Source organism: Cryptomeria japonica, chromosome 7 (genome assembly GCF_030272615.1).
Source record: "Cryptomeria japonica chromosome 7, Sugi_1.0, whole genome shotgun sequence".
Lineage (NCBI taxonomy): Eukaryota > Viridiplantae > Streptophyta > Pinopsida > Cupressales > Cupressaceae > Cryptomeria > Cryptomeria japonica.
This window is the reverse complement of record NC_081411.1, coordinates 5886748-5902324: the sequence shown is the minus strand read 5'-3', so window position 1 is coordinate 5902324 and position 15577 is coordinate 5886748.

Genomic DNA, 15577 nt, shown 5'->3' with positions numbered 1-15577 from the left:
AAATAGTCTTTGCAGGACACCACAGCAAGAGTCAAGGCAAGGGTGGATGCTTCAAAGAGGGATGTCCAATTCTCAGTTGGAGATTTGTTGATGGTGCATCTCAACAAGTCTAGGTTGAAAAAGGGAGTTCCTACCAAATTAAAGATGAGAAGAATAGGGCCTTGCAAGATTTTGGCTAAGTATGGTCCTAATGCTTATAAGATTGATTTACCTGCTGATGTTTCCTTGTCTCCTATCTTTAATGTTGCAGATTTGGTACCTTTCAAGGGGCAACCTCTAGAAGAGACTCAGAGAACTTCAGACATTTCACATTCCCTTTCTGATCTATCTCTCCCCTCTTCTTCTTCTCCCATTCCTGAACAGGTACTTGATTCCAGAAACATCAAGAAGACTAGAAAGCATGAATACTTTGAACATTTGATCAAGTGGAAGAATCACCCAGCCTCTAAATCCACTTGGATACCTAAAAGTGACTTCCACAAGGTTGGTATTCCTCTCTCTTTTCTACCCAAAGGAGTCACATGACTTCTTTGTCACTGGGGGAGTATGGTGCAGGAGCACCTAGCCTCATTTTCTTCACAGGTTTGATAGAAGATTTGATTTTTATTAGTTTTGAGTTGGAAAGTTTTTCTAAGTTGTTTTTGAGTTGTTCTAAGTTGTTTGGATGAGTTTTGAACTCTTTGTGTGGTCATGTTTCCTATTTTCATCTTTTTGCTCAAAGTTGCCAGTTTGGAGTTGCCTAGCAAAATGTTGTAAAAAGTGAGTTTTCAATGTGTTTTTGTTTTGAAAAGTTTTTAGACATGTTTGGTGTTATGTTTTTAGGTTTGATTAGTGTTCTTAGGTGATTGGGAGTCTTTGAGATCAACCTTGCATCATCTAGGCATTAAAAGTTGTCATTTTAGACATGAAAATGTCAAATTTGAGTGCTCTTGGACATGTACAAGTCCGTAAAAGAGGGTAACTGACTTGTAGAGGTATTTATTCTCTTTTTTGAACCATTTTAAGGGTTGATCATTCGGAGATATTAAGCATTTTGCAAGTTTGCACTAATTTTACCTTGTTTTTCTCTATGTTTTGACTCCATGTGACCAGCAGTCTGTACACCTGTTGTACGTGGCTGTACTATTTTTGCATTTTCCAGTTCTCTTATGCTTCCTAAATATTTTCCCTTTGGTGGCATTGAATTTCATTAAGTTTTGAGTTCTAGGCAAAATTATTTAGTTTTGACAGTTTCACTGCTTTGTCTAGGAAATTGGCAAGGATGCTTGACCAACTTGGCTTCTTGAAGCCCTAAAATGTTCATGGCTTCCCAAGAACCAGTTGATCAACTTGTAAGATATGTAAATACATGTTTTGATTTCAAGAATACAGGTGCAAGAAGTTTTGTGGCCATGGAGCCCTAGGCAAGTGTGCCATTTGGCTAGGGTCCTTGAAGAAGTTTGATGCTTTGCTCTTCTATAGCAAATGCATTCACCAAGATGGATAGACCTGTTTGATGTTTAAGGTTGTATGTAAAGGAAAAGAGGCTTTCTAAGCCATGATAAGGATGTTTGCATTTTCAGTTTGTGAAAATGGTGTAAAAAAACAGTGAGTGACTGTTTTGATGTTGATTTCCATACAGTTTCTTACTCTCCACCATATATTGGAGTTTGTAAAGCCTTGTACCTCCTTCTATTTGATTTCAAACAAGAACAAGGAGTGGTCTTTGACCTTGTCCATGGGTTTTGAGATTGCCAAGATCAATTAATGATCCTTGAGGCAAAGTTGTAACGCCCAGCTGGCTGTCACAGTCAACTATGACTGATTTTTGCATTTTTGTTGAAGTTGTTTTTGCAATTTTCCTCTTCCAAATGGCAGGTAAGAAGGTTAACAAGCATCCAAAGATAGAGCATTCATAAAGAGAACAAATTAGACCTTTGGAAAAGAGTTTTGATAGTGGAAAGTGCAGGTCTAAAGTGAAAAAAATAGTGAAAAGGGCAAAGTGCAGTGACAATTAGTTCGACAGTGAATGACTCATTGTTTTGTAATTTCCTAATGCCTTTTTGTGTAGGGCTAATGTGGTTCTTTCTTGTCACTAATGATAGAAATGTTTACATGCTTTATAATGTAATTGGTTCTCATGCAAATGATGTGATTGTAGAAAGCAAGAATGGAAAAGTTGTCAATGTTGCGCACTCCCTATGAGCATCTTTTGTAAAATCTTGTTCTCTAACCATTTGAAGGTGTAAAACTACTTTATTTTGGTCTAAATAGTATGTGATATGGTAGAACTAAGGTTTCATGGTTCCCTTTGAAGATTTCTAGGTTGCAAGTTGATTCTTGCCTCCAAAACCCTTGCAAACCCTTCCTTTTGCACTCTGATTTGGTGACAACACCTTGAAACTAGCAAGGACCTATCACAAGTAAAAATACAAGCCTATTGGGCAACCCCCTTGCCCTACGTACCTATCAGGGGTGAATCAGTGGTCACTAGTTCTTTTTCTTCTTTGATCTTACTTGAGAATGTCAATTATTTACTTAATCTCATAAACAATCAAACAGGTAGTATAAGAGAGAAGGCCAAAGTGACCATGTACACACAACCAACTCACAACACTAGATTTATGAGGAAAACTCAATATGAGAAAAACCTCAGTGAGAAAAGTTGTTGAAGTCTACTACTCCAATCCAACCTCATAGGTAAAACATAGATTTACAAAGATTTTGGGCACCAACCAAAGCAACACTATTCCCTGCACTTTTAGGGCACCAACCTAAGGAGCACCAACCCCTGCACCAAGCACCGACTTAACGATATATATTGAAATATTAATTGAATGCGATTAAGGCTTCTTGCTACAAATGAATTTTGCAACTCTTGAATCAATTAAATCTCTATTATCTTTCTCTCCTTTTCACATACAATATCTCAGTACACTATGTCACACTAGGATGTTGCCTGCACTGCCACGCCTGACCAGTTAGGCTCAACTGCTCGACTAAGAAACTATTGGTAGAAACCTCTTACCAATCTGTCTGCTAACTCACACTATAATTTGATCAAAACCCCTCTTCAATTTTTCTTCTTCTAACTTCTCTCTTCTCAACTATCTTCCCAACAATATCATCTTCTTCTGTCCATAGTTCCCTTTTCTTATAGGATGAGTTCCCGCCAAAAAGTCAATTAAAAAAAATAGGCGGTTAGGGTTCCTTCACCATCATCGCAGCAAATCAAATCCAAGATCTGATCACCATGAATTCCATCTATTCATTTCCATCATTTTCGTGCCTTTGAAGACACATTTTATAGACAAGGGAAACACGACCCTTCATATAGATTTACGCCTGTCAAATTGATATTAATGCCTTTGTTGTTTCCTTCTCGGGGTATTATTTCAATCCGATCTTCTGGCATTGATCTAGCTGCCAACTACTCCCCTGATCTTCCTCTATCATTCCTTCTTCCTCGAGCTGTAATCAATGTGATACAATCCCTTGATTTGCAATTCTATCATTAATGGCAAATATCAGTTTCATTGACCCTGTGGATGAAGCTTCACCAACCACACCCTACTTGCCACCTCAGCTTCACACAACATCACACCAATCAAGACACGGCCTTCCAATGTTCGGTCGGTTCGACAAAACACATACCGGAAAAACCTTCTACCAGTAGATTGTTCTTCACCTATTGATCGATATAGCATCCAATACTGGTTGCACATCTTAACACTCTGCCTCTTCATCTTGAACCAAGCAACTATCTACTGTGCTCAATCTCCACCAGTTGACATCAATGACAACTAAGTGCCGAAATGCCAACAATTGTCCCCTAAATTACCAAAATAATTCAGATCAATTCTCAAGTCTCCTTTCAAGGTTGGGTGTTGCATTCAAGTCAAGGATTCAACCATTGAAGAGGAGATCTCTTGTGGCAAACAATTCTACATATCCTTTCAAACAACTCTATCAACATTTGAATTGCATCCTTTCTTGAGGTGAATTCCATTTCAGTCATTTACTTCCATTACTTGCAAGTACTTTTTATCATTTGGTTAATTCCAAAACCGGGGTTTGACCTGAAGGCAAAACCCTAATCCCAACAATATTTTCTCTCTTTTCTGTGTGTAGGTTGTAGGTGCATGGTTGTATTTGCAGAATTGGACTTCATTTTTAGAGGTGGAAAAACCCTTTTTAATGTGTGGATTTTTCAAAGGACTATGTGCACTTTCAACATGGTCTCGACAACTTTTAGCCAAATTTGCAGGGGAGCTTCGTTTCAACATTTTACTGCTAATTACAGGTGCACAACTTCATCCCACATTCCTATCTCAAGGTATAGTGATTTCTTTGTCACATTTACACTTAGTCTTAAATCACATAATTCAACCTATTACATTATAAAAAAAGGGTTACTTTCACTTTCCAAATTAATTGTTAATTCACTTAGCATTCAATCTCTCTCTCGAGATTAGATCTAGTGAATTCCCCCCCCCCCCCTTCTTTTAAATGTAATGTGCATGAGAAGGTTGAGGAGATTCTTTTGTGAAACTTTCACTCCTCTTCTTGAGGAAAGAAAATATTTCCTCTTGATCTTTCCATCACTCCTTCTTCACCACATTACAGAGTCATGGAAGAAGATGATTGTTCTAATTGACTCACAGTCAGTTGATAAATGTGAAGTATTTCGCATAACTATGAAAAGGAAGTAAACTCAGTTAAAAGAAGTTTATCCCTAATGTCTTTTTGTAAATTAGCAATGAAAATATTTTGAATGTCTCGATCAGGCACATGAAAAGAAATCTGAGAATACAAATGCTTAGATCTACTAATAAAATTGATCACTTTTTCTTTAACACCTTGTTTACAATGCATTAAATCAGTCAATGTAATTTTAGGACCAATGTTAATGTGAAATTGTTGAATAAAAACATTAACCGATTGTTGAAAAGAAGTAATAGAATAAGGAGGCAAAGAATAATACCATTGCAAAGTTCTATCCCTTAATGTTCTAGTAAACAATTTTGCTAACAACCTTTGATCATGAGCAAAGTCACTACATAAAGTTTGAAATGTTTTAACATGAGTTAAGGGATCATGTTTTTCATTATAAAGTTCCAATTGAAGGACTTCTACATGTTCAGGGGGGATGGCTCCAACCACGTCATTGGATAATGGGCTCGCTACATTAAATGTGGGTGCATTATACTTGGATTGATTCATAGAAGCTATTTGTTGTTGTAAGGAATATACTATTTGGGCAAGACTATTGATTGTAGCTTTGGTAGAAGGATTAAAATTAGACATGTTTGATTGAGAGGGTGGAGTAATATTATTGAATGAAGGGAGAGATTGAGAATAAGGAGGTGGAACACTATGATAAGTGGGTAATGGAGAAGATTGGGTAGCACATGGAAGACTCATGGGAGGAATGAAGGAATTGTGATTAAAGGAGATACCCCCTTGACTAACATTTATAGGTGGTGAATGTGATTTAGTAACAAGAGGAACACTCATGGTAGGAGGAATGAAAGAAGAGGTACTTCCCTCATGACTAACATTTGTAGGTGACATTTTGCGTGGAGGTAGCCATGATGTTTGATGTGAAGGTAGGAACACTAGTCATGGAAGCGGTCAAATGAATAGAATGATTAACTTGATTAGGAGAATGATTAACTTGATTAATTTTAATTTTTTTGAAAATTGAAAGTGTAAATGAAAACTTGAATTGTAAAAAATGAAGAGTTCTCAAATCTGAAACATTCAACCCAATTTAGACAAATAACAAGATCAATTTTGAATCTAAAAATTAGGGTTTTTGTGCATTCAACCTCTAAATTTTTTAAAATTGCAAGGAAATTGAACTTGTAAATAAAAATTTGAATTTTAAATTGCATATATTCAGATCTGAAAAGGAAAAATTAGAATTAAGGTTGTAAGAGGTTGGATTCTGTAGCATCATAAATTGTATGCACTTGCTAGGGTGGTACAATTTCACACTTGGTTTAGCTCCCGCCTTGGCGCATTTTGCATTTTGCATTGCATTTCCCCTTTAGCACTTAATTAATTAAATTAATTAGGTCTAAGGTTCTATTTCATCATCTTCCACATCATAAAGTTGGGCCCTTTCATTAAAGTGTGCCCTTTTCATTTTATTCCTCCAATACATCATTTAATCAAAAACCCTAATTAGGTCCTATTTTGAAATTGGGGGCTTGATTTCAGGGGTCAAAACATCTTGAAATCACCTATAACTTCGAGATTCTCTCTAAAATCATCATATCCGACGACCCTAAAAATTTGGAGAAAAGTTGTCGGGACCATGGCGCCCAGAGTGCACATGGTCCCGGACATTTTTCCCGAAATTTTAGGAGCACGATCCAATCATAAAATAAAGCTTAACCCCAAGAAATTGGCAGGAGATTCAATCTCTAGGTCGGCCACAAGTTGAAATTAAGACCTAGGGTTTCATATATAAGAGCTCTCTTTCTTCATTTGAAAGGATCCAAATTTTGGTTTTCAGGGACCTTCTATGCAGCGAAAGAGCAGATCTTTGAAGACTTCAATAACATTCAACATCCATCCATCAAGCATTCATCAATTTCATTCATCCATTTAGGGCTTTGAAGGCATTGAAGAGCAATAAGGGATCACCGACTGAAGATTGGCTTGTACCCCTCCCTTGGGGTTGGGTATGATTTCATGTTGTTTTCATGTCTTTGCATAAGCCTCATTATATCATTTGTATTCATGCTTTAGATCACTTTGCATCTTGGTTTGAAGCATTCACATTATCATTTACAAGCAATTAGGGTTTACTTTCTAGGTTGCTCTAGTTTGCTTACTTGCATTTTAGGATCTTGCACACACACTACTTTTACAATACAACTTGGCTATTTGTGGAGGTGGAAATCACCAAAGTGGGGGTTTGACTAAGGCAAAACCCTATATAGCTGCCCACCATACCTTTTCAGATATAAGTGCAGATTTCGGGATTCGAACGACGCCACGAGTTGCAGATCCAGAAGGAGTAGACCGAGACAGAACTTCACTCCAATTCCAACCCAAAAAGCTAGGACAGGGGCGTGGGGCACCCTGGTCCTACCAGGACAGGGGCGCTGGGCGCCCTGGTCCCTCAGTCAGACAGCAAGTCTCAGCATTTTTCGACAGCTTTTCAGGTTGCAAAACATCAGTTTCAGGAGCAGTATTAGGACAGTGGCGCTTGCGCCCCCATCCCAAACATTTTCACTCAAATTTTAACTCTAGGTACACATCTGCATTCTTGTCTTGTCCTTGTGTTTACAGCTTTCCATTGTTTAATCTCAATTCTACAATCTTGTTATTAGTTCATACTTGCACTTTGGGGCTAGGAATTGAACTTGCATCATTTTATCTTTCAATTACAACAAAGGAATAGAAACCCTAATAGGTAGCTCGTGGCTCTCTCTTCCACAAAAAGAAGTAGCCAAATGTCCAATACCTCTAGGCTCTTTCGTATTCCACAATGTGTGTCAAAAGGTAGGGTTAGGGCATGTTAGCCTAGTCTCGCTTTTTTTCCCTACACAGGTTCACCAAAATTTAAAGTGAAAAATTGGGAACCTTAGCCGAATTCGCCACTTGAAAGAAGAGGTGAGAAATTTACTAAGGTTCAATTTTCACTTGGGGAAACTTTACATTCAAAAGATGGGGATGAATCTACTAGATCCAATCCCAAAGGATGTAAGGATTGAATTGTAAGTAGATTGGTTGTGATTGGAATGTAATTAACCCTCTTTTGTAAGTTATCAAGTTGAATTAAGACTAAATGCTAGAAATGAAGACAAAGTATGCGTAAACAACAAGCTAAAGATTCGGGATTCAGTCGTGCACTTAGATCTGAGAAGTTTGAGACAATTTAGAGCTTCTTTGTGAAATCTGACAAAAGTTGCAGGGACCGTGTGTCAAGACAAGGGTGCCCTCCTATTGGTCCTCTGAACTTTCCTCGCATCGAAAAGGGTTTTTCTGTCTCTACGAATAAAGCTTAATTCTAGAAGTACAAATACACACTCGTTTCCTGCACACAGAAAGAAAGGGAAATGTGTTGGGAATAGGGGTTTGTCTTCAGATCAATCCCTAGTTTTGAAATTAACCATAGGATACTGATGTGACTTGTCATGTGAAGAAGCTAGATCTAGCCATAGGAAAGGCTACATTATTTTGTCAAAAATAATTGAAGCCCTCTAGAAGAAGAGAGAAGGCATGGATCTCCGAAGGAGTATCAAAAAAGAATTTGTAGTCCAAACAGTTATCACTACACAATACACCATAATAGGAGCTAAGCCCATTGAAGTCTAATGAAGAATTAGGTGAAAATATCACTAAAGAAAGAAGAAATAAATTTTGGTTTTATATTGAAGAAATAAGTGATAATGCTGGAATAATTCAATTAATTCTTCCCACTTTGGATGAGGAGAAGTGCATGTACACCTTTTCCATGATGTTAAAAACAATTTTTTTTAAATATAGAATTTGCATGTTAAGTTTGTAATTTGCATGAGGTTACATGTATGTGACCACTTCTATTTTTAGTTGCCTTTCTATTTTTCGAAGACCTCTATATAATGAGGCTTGTAATGAATTCTTTGTCTCTAATATTTGATAAGATGATAATATTCTGCAACCAATTGAATCAATATAAAGATTTTTTGTATGTTTATTTTTGTGTGTGATTATGGGAAGAATTTTTAGAGTTATGTGTAATAATTGATTTCTATTACTTGAGTTGTTTTACAAATGTAAACAATTTTTCATTATAATTAATTTATATTAAATAATTATATTAATTAGGATGTAGGAGTTGTGATTTGAATAATAAATGTATAATTAAATCTATAGAATTTAAATAAATTGAATATAATAATTATTTTATGTTAGATGTTGTAGTATATTGTTGAATACGTAAAAAAATATTATGTTCAAATTTAGGGTTTGTTCAAATGAATGTATTAAAAGTTGTAAAATAATTATGTTATATTATAGTTTATATTTGCATATGCAAAACTAACATTTGAGAGTGCAAAAATGATTGGTTTCTTATAAGAGTAAACTTGTTAAGAAAGGTTCATATTCTCCTTATTTTTGAAGCAACGATCTAATGTAAACTGAACATTGTATAATGTTGGTAATGTTATAAAAATATATCATGAATATTGTAATGTTGTTAAAGATGTATCATAAATATTGTATGACAATGTTTTGATGATGCTTTGATTTCGTAGCATGATTTTTAACAAACAAATATCTTTAATAATAGATAGTTAAAAGTTGGAACCAATTTTGATTTAGAATGAAACCTGAGAGATGTAAGGATTTGATCTACATTACAGCTGAGAAGAATAGTTTACCACTGAACAGCAAACTGAAACGTTGATGTTGCTTTCATTTTTATTCAACTGTCTTCAATCAAATCAAACTAAATTTTCTGAGGAAATCTTGGTCATCGTTAAAGTTAAATAGCAAATTGAGAACAATAGTAACAAAAGCGAGGAATCTTCCCTGTCAAACGCCAAAAGATGAGCACTACATACTTGGACTATTGTGACTCGTCAGTGTTCACATGTCACTTGGACTATTATAACTCATCAGTCTTCACATGTCACTTCTCTGTAGCCTGCTTTCTCCTATCAAATTATTGAACTTACCACGAATGCTCCACACCATGGACAGGCCAAAATGTACTTAAAAGTGAAATGGACCATCGTTATAGCACGGAAATTGGAGGGAAATCAAGAAAAGAAGGCCAGATAAAGTTAAAAGCTTAAAGGCGGCCAAATCAAACAAGCATTAGAGTTGTTAGTATTTATTCCTTGGAATAAATAAACAATTGTTTTAAGTTTGATAACTAGATATCTAGATGTGTAATTGAAGTTGAGTTTGTCAAAATGAGGATTGTCATAACCATTCACTACTTGTGTGTCAAACCTTCCAATTATTAACTTTAAAGAAACAAAAAAATAATGACTAAAAGCCCATTAATAAATTTCAAATGTACCAATAGATGCTCACATTTTAGTTTTTTTGGACCATAATTGGCCCATTCGTGCACAAATCATAGGGCATTTGTGCACGACTACTAGGTCATTTGTGCATAAGTATTGGCAATTTTGAGTGTATCATTATTGGGGCATCTTTGAATAGTTATCGGGCAACATTTTGAAATGTGTGGTATTTTTAACTTTGCAATCATAACAGATACCACAACGTGTGTCATTACTACCCAGAAGCCAAAAAAATAGCTATAAGTAGTGTTTAGGATCTATGGGTGTGTGAAGTTAGTTATAACGCTATAAGTAGTGTTTAGGATCTATGGGTATGTGAAGTTAGCTATAATGGCTACCGTTACACTTCCCCTATTTGATTGGTTAGTTAATTTAAAATTTGATAGATAGATCCCTAGAATCATAGTTGAAGTTGAGTTTGTCAAAACGAAAAATTGTGATAATTATTTTTCATTAATATAATATTATGTCATTTGATATTTTATTTAAGTCATGCATATAATTACACTGAGAGGTGTAACCTATAGCAGCAAGAAGAGGTGAAGTGTAATGACATGATTGTGTTAACAAAAATAATTATAAAGCTAGCATGATTAAAAAAATACAAGTTTAGAGTTGAATGAGGGAGAAACACAATAAAATCAAAAAGAAGAATCAAGAATAATATGCACAAAAATAATAGAGCATGTGCAAGTGTCAACAATCATTTCAAAAATCACATTGCTATGAATTTTTATTTTTTTAATCAAAAAATTTAAAAAATATGAGGCACCTTAAAAAATGTTACGTGCCATATAATTCATTTCAGTCGACAAAAAAATACCATTTAATGTTAAATTTTTTAGGCAAGATAATTATTAATATTTTGAGTTCTCAATATTATTTTTCTTAAATAATGTTAAAGAATTTTTTTTTATATTGTTTTAAATGTTTAATAAGGTTGATAAAATAATTTTAATAAATATAAAGTTGTGGCTTTTGAGATTGGGAAATGTGGGTTTTTGAAAGGACCCAAACTCTTTTACGACAAAATGGACAGAGACACACAAAACATGTTCCATGAGGAAATGAATAACCCGAGGAAATAAAAATAATACAATTGTAGCCATGATATAGGAAATAACAACACAAATAAAAAAAGGAAAGCGTACAAAATGATAGGCCCTCTTTGAGCCATCTACACAAGCCTATTCAGTATAAGTGATTGAGAAGTGGTCTTGAGAAGACCTCTCTTTTGTCTTCAAAACCTAGTTCCTTGGGTCCTATGATCAAGGAGAGTTAGGGAGATTGCTAAACAAGATCCCTTTAAGCCCAATGTATGTGGAGAAACCTCAATCACAATATTTGGGCACAAAGAAGACAAAGAAGGAGATGAAGCTAAATTATCAACATAAAGCACGTCTAAAGGGGTGGGAATAATTATGAAAGAATTTGATATTGAGGCACAAGATTTGCTCGAGCCATGAAAACACCTTGGGAAGTCACCACATGGGATGTTAACATGGTCTCAACATTTCTTATTGTTGATGATGTGGAAGAAGAATAATCTACATTATAGGATTCAACCACCTGCATCCTCCATTGTCATGTGCTTGAGAAGGGAATTTTGCCATCATGTAGTCAAACCATGACTGTAATAGAGATAATTAGAATTGAGCTGCTTAATAATGAAATAATGCCTACAATGGAATGAGAGACCATCATAATCAAGTTGTTAGGACCAAGGCCTATCTTCCACTAATAAAACACCTCTAAGGAGAGCCCTAAAGATGTTGGTGTCCACCAGTAAATGGGCATAAGTAGTATGACCCATGTCAAAAGTGACTTAATCAACTTTTAGAAAAACTCCAATAGTATTACCAATAACTTCAAAGAAACAATAAAAGAATCCCTCATATTATTTGCTAGCGCGAGGAAAACATGTAGCAAAAAACTACTTGCATAAGGGAAAATCTTTATTTTTCCCTTGGTGAGAGGCTTCAAAGATTTTTAAGTCCACTCAAGTTCAACTTAGGAAGAGAATGTCATAATTGATTGAATATGTAGATAAGAGCACGTTAAGTACCATGATTTGTTTTCAATAATATCTCCTTTGCATATTACGGTAGTTGGGAGGAGTTGGAACATGCTAGAGGAGGATCTTTGTCACAAAAGAGCTATTAGGATTTAGGTTCCATCAACCTTGTAAATCCTATAATTAATTATTTTTCTAATGTATTCTATATTTTACCTACTTTTTATTGCAATATAGTAGGATCAAATATGACAGTTAGAGTGTCATATGTTTGGCCAAAAACCCGGTGTAGCATTCTTGTACTAAGCATCTTGATGTTCAGTGTCACTTTTTTGTCAAAAATGGTTGAAAATAGTATGTTATATAGATTAAAAAAGGTTGACACATTAAATAATGTTGTAGTTTCTCTTACAAAGATAGAGACCATGAATAAGTTATCTTGGTGCAGGAAGGCCTTGAGCCTTGAACATTTTGTTTAAGTTTATTATTTGTATCTCTTGAGTGTAATTGCAATTTATAATATAAAATGCAAGAATGTTAGGATAGGTGACATTAACCTTGCATCCCTAAGTCATTTTCATGTGTCTCATGTTCTTCATAAAGTTTTTTAAGGAATATGATATAGATTAAATGTTTATTATTCTTGAGAAAAGGTTTTCATTGATGTCAAACATGTTGGTTAGTTCTGTCATTGATGTTAAGGCATCTAGAATATTGCAACCATTGTCATGTCATATCAGAGCATTTGGGTTCCGAAAAGAGAGAGTCAAGTATGTATATTCATGTTATCACTATGCTCTAATTTCAATAGTTCTTGGTTTTCTATCACATGTGTTATTGTTAGAAATTATTTGAAATATTTTTTTGAGGTTGGTCGCCTAGAAATAGGATGTGTACTCTACTATACACTGTCACGGTGTTTGGCTTCACATTCTGTTGTAGTTGAGAATTAGGTATTGTGGTTTGGAACTAAAGTAATGATACCCATGATGTATTATATTCTAGAGTTTCAGAGCATGAGCTTTGGTAGGAAAAAATTTAGAAGTGATAAAGTGTTCAATGAGGAGAAGGAGAGGTGGGTGTTCTTGGAGGTTCCCTAAGTGAAGAGGGAGTCCTCTAAAAGGAAGGACATGAAGAAAATTAAGTCTTCCCTAGATAATTAGTGAAGAGAGATTTTGCTAGAAATATCGCTCAAGACAATTGGGATGAGCCTACATTGTAAAGAAGTAGTGCCAAACCCTTCAATGACTCCTATATTAGCAAAAAAAATTTATCTTCTTGGCCTTTTCAAAGGGCTTCCATAATTTTTTTAATCTATTTTCTACTATTTTTATTTTGAATCTTTTGTAAATAGGTGGTGGGACTCTTCTTTTTTCTTTTCTTCTCCTTCTCATTTTTAAACTTTACCTTTATGGATTTTACTAGTCCAAACTAAAGTTTTCTACCTTTTAATTAACCAATGTCCTATCATTATCCTTAGAAATCATATAATTGATCATAGGTAGGGGCATCCTTCCTACATTTTTAAGGTCATTAATTTGACTCAAAATATTCTCATCATCTATTAGTCCATCAAGATAATCCTCTCCAGTATTAATAGTTTTCAACTATTTAAGTGTTAACTAATCAAAGCTCATCCTCCTAACATCAAGGTTATTTTGATAGTTGGCTTAGAAATCTTCTATGATAGAACTTGATGCTTGTATTTTGGGCTAAACACCTTTTCACTTTCTGATTAGGATCATTTCCTACCTAATTTTATAGGTATTGAAATTTAGAAAGTTCCCATAAAGATTATATCTAATTAAAGATTTATAACTATTGATATTTAGAAAGGACAATTCCTCTTCATATGCTCTAACACATATAATAGTTGGAGCCACATATAGTAACCTACAGAAAAAGGAAACTGAACTCCATGTTCGCCATGTTTATGCTTTCATGTAAATTTCTTTTCAATCTTGAATATTTTATTGGTGAATTGGACAATGAGATGACTTTATTTTTATGAAACATTGGAAACAAAAAAAGTGTTGTAGAAAACCTTGAAATTTTGATATAATTAGACATAGGAAATTAGATGAATCAATGTCCCCACCTAAATATCAATTATTTAGCCTCATGTAATATTATAACCATGTCTCTAAACAACTTGTTTATAAAGGGAAAAAAAAAGGGCATTATCGATTCTCTTGAAATGCTTTAGATATAGTTAATGGGTGGAACACAGTTATCGCTAGAGCATGAGATCATGGTGCACATATTGATTTTGGTGAATTATTTTGGATTGCGGTGATCAAGGTAGATGATTTGGGGCTCAAGACAAATTACTTCGTAATCCTAATATCCGATGTTGAATTGTGTGCAAGTTTAGAGCTCCGGTATTTGGTATTTCAATTAGGGCAGAGCTATTTTGGAGTAACTTGTGTTGCGTATCTGTTAGGATGATTATGGCGATCAATTTCATGTTTGAGGTGATTGAGCCGACTTATGGGAAGCATTTTATCATCTTGTTTTGGCCCTCATTTGGATTTGTGATCAAGTTGAGCCGACTTGGTGAAACACTTTTTAGTTTTTTTGGACCATAATTGGCCCATTCGTGCATAAATCATAGGGCATTTGTGCACGACTACTAGGTCATTTGTGCATAAGTATTGGCAATTTTGAGTGTATCATTATTGGGGCATCTTTGAATAGTTATCGGGCAACATTTTGAAATGTGTGGTATTTTTAACTTTGCAATCATAACAGATACCACAACGTGTGTCATTACTACCCAGAAGCCAAAAAAATAGCTATAAGTAGTGTTTAGGATCTATGGGTGTGTGAAGTTAGTTATAACGCTATAAGTAGTGTTTAGGATCTATGGGTATGTGAAGTTAGCTATAACGGCTACCGTTACACTTCCCCTATTTGATTGGTTAGTTAATTTAAAATTTGATAGATAGATCCCTAGAATCATAGTTGAAGTTGAGTTTGTCAAAACGAAAAATTGTGATAATTATTTTTCATTAATATAATATTATGTCATTTGATATTTTATTTAAGTCATGCATATAATTACACTGAGAGGTGTAACCTATAGCAGCAAGAAGAGGTGAAGTGTAATGACATGATTGTGTTAACAAAAATAATTATAAAGCTAGCATGATTAAAAAAATACAAGTTTAGAGTTGAATGAGGGAGAAACACAATAAAATCAAAAAGAAGAATCAAGAATAATATGCACAAAAATAATAGAGCATGTGCAAGTGTCAACAATCATTTCAAAAATCACATTGCTATGAATTTTTATTTTTTTAATCAAAAAATTTAAAAAATATGAGGCACCTTAAAAAAATGTCACGTGCCATATAATTCATTTCAGTCGACAAAAAAATACCATTTAATATTAAATTTTTTAGGCAAGATAATTATTAATATTTTGAGTTCTCAATATTATTTTTCTTAATTAATGTTAAAGAATTTTTTTTTATATTGTTTTAAATGTTTAATAAGGTTGATAAAATAATTTTAATAAATATAAAGTTGTGGTTTTTGAGATTGG